This window comes from Martes martes, assembly GCF_963455335.1.
Source record: "Martes martes genome assembly, chromosome: 10".
Taxonomy (NCBI): Eukaryota; Metazoa; Chordata; class Mammalia; order Carnivora; family Mustelidae; genus Martes; species Martes martes.
The window spans coordinates 15,940,774-15,950,589 of NC_137898.1; the positions used below are offsets into that span (position 1 = coordinate 15,940,774).

Sequence of the window (9,816 nt, forward strand, 5' to 3'; positions counted from 1 at the left end):
GTGATGATGTCACATATTTTGGTCATCCTAGTGGATGTATTGCTAAAAAACCTCCTTTGAGTCATTTTCTTATTCAAAATGTTCAGATTAAGTAATTTAAGAAGACCCATGGACTTCAAGCCAATTGGTGGAAACCTCACAATTAAAATAGGACAGGTTCAGAATCTATGGCTTGCATGTTTGACCTGACATAAAGATACAGAGCCCCATCTATCACTGTGAATTCTAAGATCAAAAGAGTGTGCTCTGGTCAACTTATGATGAATTCTACACACAACAAATGCTTATATAAAGTTAGATGATTCCAAGGACACTGGGTCATTACCCGTAGTTACTGGGGTGTGAACAATGGAATCAGAATTGCCTGTTAGAATATTGTTTCCTTTGTTCTTGAAGTCTAAGGACTCACATTTCACAAGTAAACCCATTACCGTTCTGAGAAACATGTGAATGCCAGTTCTGTGGGTGGGAAGGAGTGACATAACAGACTCGTGTTCCCACATGATAAGGTAGCAAAGATGGAAAAGAGAGAATCATCTCTGAAGAGACTGGACAGCTACTAAGGGAAGAAGAAGTAGAGGGGATGAGATTAAAAATGTCGGGTAAGGGGACCTGGGTGGCTCAGTCATTAAGGGTTTGCCAGGGTCCTGGGATCAAGCCCTGCATTGGGCTCCCTGCTTGGCCAGAAGCCTGCTTCTTCCTCTCCCGCTTCCCCTGCCTGTGTTCTCTCTCTTGCTGTCTCTCTTGCTGACAAATAAATACATAAAATCTTTAAAAAAAATAAGTAAAATAAAAAAGGAAGGTAAACAGCTGAGGTGAGCAGAATCCAATACATTTACCATGAAAATTTTCATTGCTGGGTACAGAATGGAACCAAGGATGCAAGTTTTATGCATATTGACAGCTACTGTTGGGACACAATGAATCTGCAGAGCTTTGGTCAGAGATCTAGGGAACCTCAAGGACACCTCAATTTTTCCCTTGATCCATTTATGATACCACATAACATAACCAGGAGAGAAATAGACTTTTTAAAAACAATAATTTTAAGAGATGATATTATCTTCTTCTTTTACCGTATTGTTTTATAGGTTTATCACATTATATTATTAGCAGTTTGTTCCCCCTTAGAAAGAGTAGTATCCCACTGTATGGGTCTACCACATTTTTGTATACTTATTCACTAGCTGATGAACATTTGAATTGCGTCCATGTAAGGACCACAGTGAATTATGCTCTGTGAACACTCAAGTAGAAGACGTAGCATGGACATAAATGATCATTTCTCTTGTGTTGATAACTAAGAGCGGAATTGCTGTGTTGCAAGATAAGTGTATGCTAGCATTTTAGGAAACTGACAAAGGGTTTTCAAAAATAATGGTGCTATGTTACATTTCCACCAGCAATGTATGATCCAATTTCTCCGCAACCTCAACAACAACTGACATTTCAGTCATTTTTTTTTAAATGTATTATTTATTTATTTATTTATTTATTTGTAGGGAATATTTTCAACATTTTTAAAGTTAAGGTTTTTTTTTTTCATTTTTTTTTCAGATTTTTATTTATTTATTTGACAGACAGAGATCACAAGTAGGCAGAGAGGCAGGCAGAGAGAGAGAGAGGAGAATGCAGGCTCTCCATGGAGCAGAGAGCCCGATGTGGGGCTCGATCCCAGGACCCTGGGATCATGACTTGAGCCGAAGGCAGAGGCTTTAACCCACTGAGCCACCCAGGCGCCCCTTTTTTCAAGTTTTTATTAAATTCCAGTTAGTTAACATGCAATGTAACATTAGTTTCAGGTGGAGAATTTAATGATCTAACACTGATATTCAACACCTCCTGCTCTGGCTAATCTCAAGTGCAGTAACAATTAGATGGTAACAAATGTTCTACTGATGTAATAATGTATTTTGTGTTTGAACACAAGCTAAGGATTTACCTCTAAGCATTGGCATATTTTTTTGATAAATATTAACTTCATTTTTAATTATTCTCTAATTTCTATTTTGATTTCCTTTCACTTTTTATTAAAATGTTTCTAAATTAGCATATATTTGCAATTGAAAGTTACCCCCTTATTATTGTTTCCTACCTTATCTGCATTGTCATTAGATACATTGCTCTGAATGACTCAGATCTTTTGACACTTGTTGAGAATATACATGTGGTATAAAATAGGATGAATTATTTTAAATAACTCATACTCAACAGCTGATGAAAGTACTGTTTTTTACGTATCTGGCCGCTTCCAACACTACTGCATTTTGGGTGCCTGGGTGGCTCAGTTGGTTAAGTGTCGGGCTTCAGCTCAGGTCATGTTCCCAGGGTCCTGGGATCCAGCCTGCCATAGGTCTCCCTGCTCTGTGGGAAGCCTGCTTCTGCCTGTTCCTCTACCTGCCACTTCCCTTCTTGTGGTCTCTCCCTCTCTCCTTCAAATAAATAAATAAAATAAATCTTTAAAAAATAAAAATAAAATAAAAAAACAAATACAACCGCATTTTGACTGTTCTATCCTTTTCATGCCTTCAGTTACAATTTTTTCATGCCCTAGGAGTTACCTGTATGTTTTGTATAAAGAGCATATCAATAGATGTTGTACAGTCAACAAAAGACATGTTCTAAAATATTCAAAGCAACTGTACTCACAATATCCTTGCAAACGAAATGCCTGAATGTCTAGCAATGAAAGAATGGGTCAGTTGTCACATATCCATGCAGTGAGATACCCCGGATCAACGAAAATAATCAGGAAATAGATAAATCATGAAGAAAGAGTCTCATGAACATACGGAGAAAAACAGACACTGAAGAGTAAAATCTGCATTACTGATTTTCTACAAATTCAAACACCTGGTAAACTTTATCTGTTTTATAGATAAAGATAGTGATTACTTTCCAAAGGTGGTCATTTTAAAGAAGTATGAAGAGGCCTTCAGGTGTACTGGTAATTTGTGACTTTTTTTTTTTTTAAGATTTTATTTATTTATTTATTTGGCAGACAGAGATCGCAAGTAGGCAGAGAGGCAGGCAGAGAGATGAAAGGAAGCAGGCTCCCTGCTGAGCAGAGAACCTGATGTAGGCCTGGGACCCTGGGATTATGACCTGAGCCAAAGGCAGAGGCTTTAACACACTGAGCCACCCAGGCACACTGTCATTTGTGACTTTTAATCTGAGTGCTGATTCCATGGTATTGTTCTACCCATTTATCAATCTACCCATTCTACACATGAAGATGATCTTTATTCTGGTAACAAAGTGGGTCATTTTAAGCACATGCCCTTTCAAACTTTGGACTGACAAATGTCTTATGATGTATTTTCAAAACATAAATCTTGCAGGGGTGCCTGGGTGGCTCAGTGGGTGCAAGCTTCTGCCTTTGGCTCAGGTCGTGATCCCAGGGTCCTGGAACCCAGCCCCACATCGGGCTCTCTGCTCAGCGGGGAGCCTGCTTCCCCCCCCCCCTCTCTCTGCCTCTCTGCCTGCTTGTGATCTCTGTCTGTCAAATGAATAAATAAAATCTTTAAAAATAAAAAACAAAACAAAACAAACAACAACAAAAAAACAAATATAAATCTTGCAATAGATCCGCTTCTCTATTATGGGGCACCTGGGTGGCTCAGTCATTAAGTGTCTGCCTTTGGGTCAGGTCATGATCCCATGGTCCTGGGATCGAGCCCCACATCAGCCTCCCTACTCAGCGGGAAGCCTGCCTCTCCCTCTCCCACTCATCCTGCTCCTGTTCCCTCTCTGTTTCTCTCTCTGTCAAATAAATAAAAATACAATCTTAAAAAAGAAAAAGAAAAGATTCACTTCCTCATTAGTAACTGCTGAGAAGGCAGTTTGCCCGATTTCTCTTCGTTATCAAACCACTGTGTCCCAATGTTCCTAGCAGCAATGGCCACAGTCACCACACTGTGGAAAGAACCAAGATGGTCTTCAACAGACAAATGGATAAAGAAGATATGGCCATACATACAATGGAATACTACGCCCCCATCGGAAAGGATGGATACCCAACTTTTGTATCAACATGGATGGGGCTGGAGGAAATTATGTTGAGTGAAGTAAGTCAAGCAGAGAAAGTCAATTATCATATGGTTTCACTTACTTAAGGAGCATAAGGAATAACATGGAGAACATTAGGAGAAGGAAAGGAAAAGTGAATTGCGGTAAATTGGAGGGGGAAATGAACCTTGAGAGACTGTGGACTCTGAGAAACAAACTGAGGGTTTTGGAAGGGAGGGGTGGGGGATGGGTTAGCCTGGCGGTGGGTATTAAGGAGGGTACATATTCCATGGAGCACTGGGTGTGGTGCATAAACAATGACTCTTGGAACACCGAAAATATATTAAAAAAAAGTTTATATATGATTATCTTTTAAGAATATAAACCTATATGTTCTGTGTTATAATGCTTAGAAGGAATGAAATTTAATCTGTAAACATCAAAAAAAAAAAAGAAATAAAAAACACTGTTTAATTTTTCTCCCACATTACTTTTTCCTGCTATTCATGCTTCTTTGCACAGTGCCTCCAGAATGGCTGTAGTTCCTGCATCGCATGTGTATAAGCCAAAACAGTTTCAGGGACACGTGAGTGGTTCAGTCAGTTAAGCCTCTGCCTTCAGCTCAGGTCATGATCTCTGGGTCATGGGATCAAGCCCAGGGTCCTACTCCCTGATCAAAGGGGAGTTGACTACTCTCCCTCTCCCTCTGCTCCTGTAACTATCTTCCTTCTCATAAAATTCCACTACCCACTCCCTTCTCTGTCACAATTGCTATGTTCTTAGAAGATCTTATCTTACATGCTATAAAACATGAGCAAAAGGCCTTACACTAAAGTTGCAAGGCTTTAAAATATTATCTGTTTTCACTAGACGAACTTTTTCAGAAGACACTTCATTTAGTTACAAGATGACTTCCTTTAGGTATTGTGCTACAGTGGATTTTTGTGATTAATAAACTTTATTTTTTAAAACAGTTTTACTTTCATACACAATAGAGTGGAAACTACAGAGATCCCATACACCCTGTCTCCCTTCTCTGGGACAACCTCTCCCTCCGGAGTGCTACATGTGTTACAATCAAATGAAGCCACAGCAAAACACCATGATCACCCCAAATTCAGTTTACATCAGGTTTCACCCTTAGTGTCGTACATTCTGAGGATTTTGACATGTATGACTTCACTCTCCAAAATTCAGGGCGTAGTGAAGAGTTTCCCTACCCTAAAAATCCTCTGTGCCCGACCTATTCATCCTTCCTAATCCTTGCCATCCAGGGACTGATCTTTTTGCAGTTTCCATAGTTTTGTCTTTTCCAGAATGTCATGTATAGATGGCCCCGCACTCAAAATCCTTTGACTTGTACTTTTGCAACATTACGGTGGTGTAAAAGTGATACACATGCCATAGAAACTGTACTTTCAATTTTGAATTTGGGTCTTCCCCCAGGCAGTACAATCCTCTCTTGTGATGCTGGGCGGGGGCAGCGAGGTGCAGCTCCCAGTCAGCCAAGCAATCACGAGGGTCAATGATCAATACACTTACAAACATGTGTACCCATGTAGCCATTCCGATTTCCATGTGCCCTGGAGTATTTAATAAGTTGCTTGAGATAATCAATGCTTTCTTACAAAATAGGCCTCGTAATCGATGACATTGCCCAAATGTAGGCTAAAAATGTAAGTGTTCTGAGCACACTTATGGTAGGCTAGGCTCTATAGCTATAAGTCCATACAGCTCTAAGTCTATTTTACACTTGATCTTAGCCAAAAGGCCGAGAAGCGATCTAAGTCTATTTTAAATAAATCTATACAGTTGTGATATATAGATTAAAGTTTTCTCTGCTTTTTTTGTTTTGTTTTGTTTTGTTTTGTTTTGTGCAGTAAAGATGCTCAATATTTCCACCCTCATTTTTTGCAAAAAATATTTTTTTCACCACTGAATTGACTGCAGACTTTTGCTGAGATTAGTTGACCATATATGTGTGGGTCTACTACTGGGCTCTCTAGTCTGCTTTGTTGGTCTTCTCAGGTATCTTTATGAAAATACCACATCATTCTGAACACGGCAGTTTGGTAACATCGCTGGAAATCAGATCGTGTAAGTTCCCCAAATTCTTTCTCTTTTAATGTTGTGGGACCTAATTTAGGGCCCTCGTATTTCCATGTGAGTTTTAAAGCTGTTTGGAAAAGGGTTGAATATGTTCCTGTAATTATGCTTGAGAAAGTGTAAATCTGGAAATGCCTTTGGGGAGAATTCACCTCTTAATAATGTTGAGACATCTGTCACAAACAGTATTTCTTCTCTATATTAAGGTGTTTATCTTCTCTTAAGAAGCGTTTTGCTTTCAGAGTACATTTTCCTTTTATCTTGCTACATTTATTCTTTTTTTTTAAAGTATTTTTATTAACTTAATGTACTATTAGCCTGAGGAGTACCAGTCTGTGAATCGTCAGGCTTACACTTCCACAGCACTCACCATAGCACATGCGCTCCCCAATGTCCATAACCCAACCACCCTCTCCGTAAGCTACATTTATTCTTAATCATTTTATACTTTTAAGACATTACAAATGGATTTTTAAATTCAATTTCTGTTTGTTAGTTACTAGTACAAACTATGAAATCGAACTGTGTATATATATTGATGTTATGTCTTGAAATTATGCTAAACTCACATTACAAAGTAGGAGAACTAAAATTGTCTGTACTCACAGTCAAATGATTACCTACACAAAAGTTCTAATGTGATAGTGTTATATACACTTGCCTCCAAAGTAGTAATAAAACAATTATAATTATTATACTTATGTAAAAAAGAGATCACTAGTTCAGTGTTGTAAATTATAATAATATAGAGCATGGGTAAGAACTACAAGGAAAATCTTTAACTATTATAACCTGAAGGAATCTTGGTTCTGCCCTTAATTAGGATCTAGATCTTGGCAGGATCTTTTTTTTTCTTTTTCTTTTTAAAGATTTTAATTATTCATTTGACAGACAGAGATCACAAGTAGAGGCTTTAACCTACTGAGCCTACTGACAGAGATCACAGGCAGAGGCTTTAACCTACTGAGCCACCCAGGTGCCCCTTGGCAGGATCTTTAACTGCTCTGTCTTTCTATTGCGTAATGTATAAAATAAGTATAAAAACAATAGCAGGAATTATCTTACAGGTTTGTGGTGGGGATTAAATCAACAAATGTCTGCAAACACATTCAGAGCCACGGAATATTCAATTTAATAAATATAATTATTGTTATTATTGCCATTAACCTAAGTCTCTGACACTGTTTTCTCATCTCACAATGCATGGAATAATACCAGCCACAAAGGATGTTACCAGTATTTAATGGGATCCTGTGCAGAGAGCACATGCTACTATGTGCTACTATGCCATGAATATAACAATGAGTTATTAATACATACATATCCATATATATATATATATATATATGTAATAACACAATTGTATTTAGACAAATGCATTATGATTATTTATGGTCACTTTCGTATATGTTCTTTACAGACCCACCACCGATGCCCTGTAAGTCTTCTGTTAAGTATTATAAAGAACAACCTAACTGGGGTTTCTTTCTCCAGCTTTCATGCACTGCCTAAACCTCACCCCACTTCATCCAAGACACAAGTAGACCCTTATTAATATTATATTCCTTATTCCTGCTTCCTCATATTCTTCTTCACTTTTCCATCAATAGTCTCAATTTCTGCCGTCATTCTCCTGTTCCTAAGAAAAAAGGGAAAATTCCTTAACCTTGCATTCATAGCTTTTACATCAGAAACTACCCTCCCTTTTCATACTCAGCGGCCATTATGTGTAGGATCCACTACTTCATGTTAGGGTTAGTCACCTCAGATGATGACGTGTACACAGATGACCTCTTGCCTGTCTGTTTACAAAGTTCTCCTTGGCCACACTCAACAGAAACTTCACCAAGGAGATAATTTTAATAATCAACAAAACTTATTTTCTGTCTCAAAAAACATCATGAGATTCCACAACTCACTAAAATCTAGGTATTTTTTTTTGTATTTACGAGATTAAGAAGCTTAATAAATTCAATGTCACATTAAACAAAAGTTTTTTTGTTTTTTGTTTTTTTCCAGGTAATGCTATTAATCATAAGATGACATAATGGAGAATAGCAACAATGTGACAGAGTTTGTTCTACTGGGGCTCACAGAGAATCCAAAGATGCGGAAAGTCATATTTGTTGTCTTTTTGGTCACCTACATCGTCTCTCTGGTAAGAAATGTGCTCACGGTGGTCACTATCGCTGCCAGCCTATTATCGGGGTCCCCCATGTACTTTTTCCTTGCCAATCTCTCCTTCATTGATGCCTGCTATTCTTCTGTTAATACTCTTAAACCGATCATAGACTCACTCCGTGAAAAGAAGACCACCACATTCAATGCATGTATAACCCAAGTCTTTGGGGAACATTTCATTGGAGGTGCTGATGTCATCCTACTTACGGTGATGGCCTATGATCACTACGTGACCATTTCTAAGTCATTGCACTACAAAACCATCATGAATCGGCAGGTTTGTGGCCTGTTAATGGGAGTGGTGTGGGTGGGAGGCTTTCTTCATGCAGCCATACAGATCCTCTTTATCATCCCTTTGCCCTTCTGTGGCCCTAATATCATAGATCACTTTATGTGTGATCTGAACCCTTTGCTCAATCTTGTCTGCACTGATACAAACACTCTAGGGCTCTTCGTTGCTGCCACAGTGGTTTCATCTGTCTGTTAAACTTTCTCCTCTTGATGGTCTCCTATGTGGTCATTCTGCATTTCCTAAAGAACCACAGCTTGGAGGCAAGGCGCAGAGCCCTCTCCACCTGTGTCTCCCATATCACAGTGGTTGTCCTATTCTTTGTGCCCTGCATATTTGTGTACATAAGACCTGAAGCTACTTTATCTATCAATAAAGCAGTCGCAGTGTTCTATACTATGATAACACCAATGTTAAACCCCTTAATCTATACTCTGAGAAATGACCAGATGAAAAATGCCATTAGGAAATTCTGTCATAGAAAAGTTATTTCCAGTGAGAAATAAATATACCTGACCCTGAACATCGATGCAATGGAAACAAAGGTCAAAAGGACATTTTGGATGGACTTAGCAAGGAATACTTACTGTATAAAGAAAATAGTAAGCTGCTGGGAATGTCAGATTCTGCACTGAGTGGAACAGGAAAGTGTGGAAGAAAGAAAAAGCCTAGTCACAGACTATGCTGATATCTATCTATCTATCTAGATAGATATCTATCTAGATAGATATCTATAGATATCTATCTATCTAGATAGATATCTATCTAGATAGATAGATAGATATCTCATACACACACACACACACACACACGTTCACTATCTATAATTATACATCAGCCTTATACACCAAGGTTGATGTAACATGTTGCCTATAAAAGTATGGTATTAAAGGATAATAGGATTATAAAAGCAAAGAGCCATTTAACCTCTGAGGGGTAACAAAGGCTCTCTGAAGTTTTCAAATTTCTTTGTACTCTGAAGTGTCATTTTGTAATGTTCATGTCACCCATCTTAGGCTGCCAAATGTTCAGAAAAAAAAAAGATGACTCAAATAAATGAACATCCTATTATTTAGGAGGAATTTCTATTTATAAAATAAAGTCACACTCCATAGAGTACTTGGCTACCTGTTCAAAATATTTTCTACAGAGAACCATAATGTCTGGGGCATAAAGATATTGATTGAGTGAATAATGTTATAAAGGGAGAGAGTTATAGTCAAGAAAACGTA

General features: G+C 38.2%; 1 pseudogene across 1 annotated transcript; it reads left to right on the forward strand.

The window, feature by feature from the left end:
* Positions 1–8,161: 8,161 nt before the first annotated feature.
* LOC308351599 (olfactory receptor 4C46-like) lies at positions 8,162–9,090 on the forward strand (annotated as a pseudogene). The gene has a single exon. The product of its transcript is annotated as an olfactory receptor 4C46-like (transcript).
* The last annotated feature ends 726 nt before the right edge of the window (positions 9,091–9,816 follow it).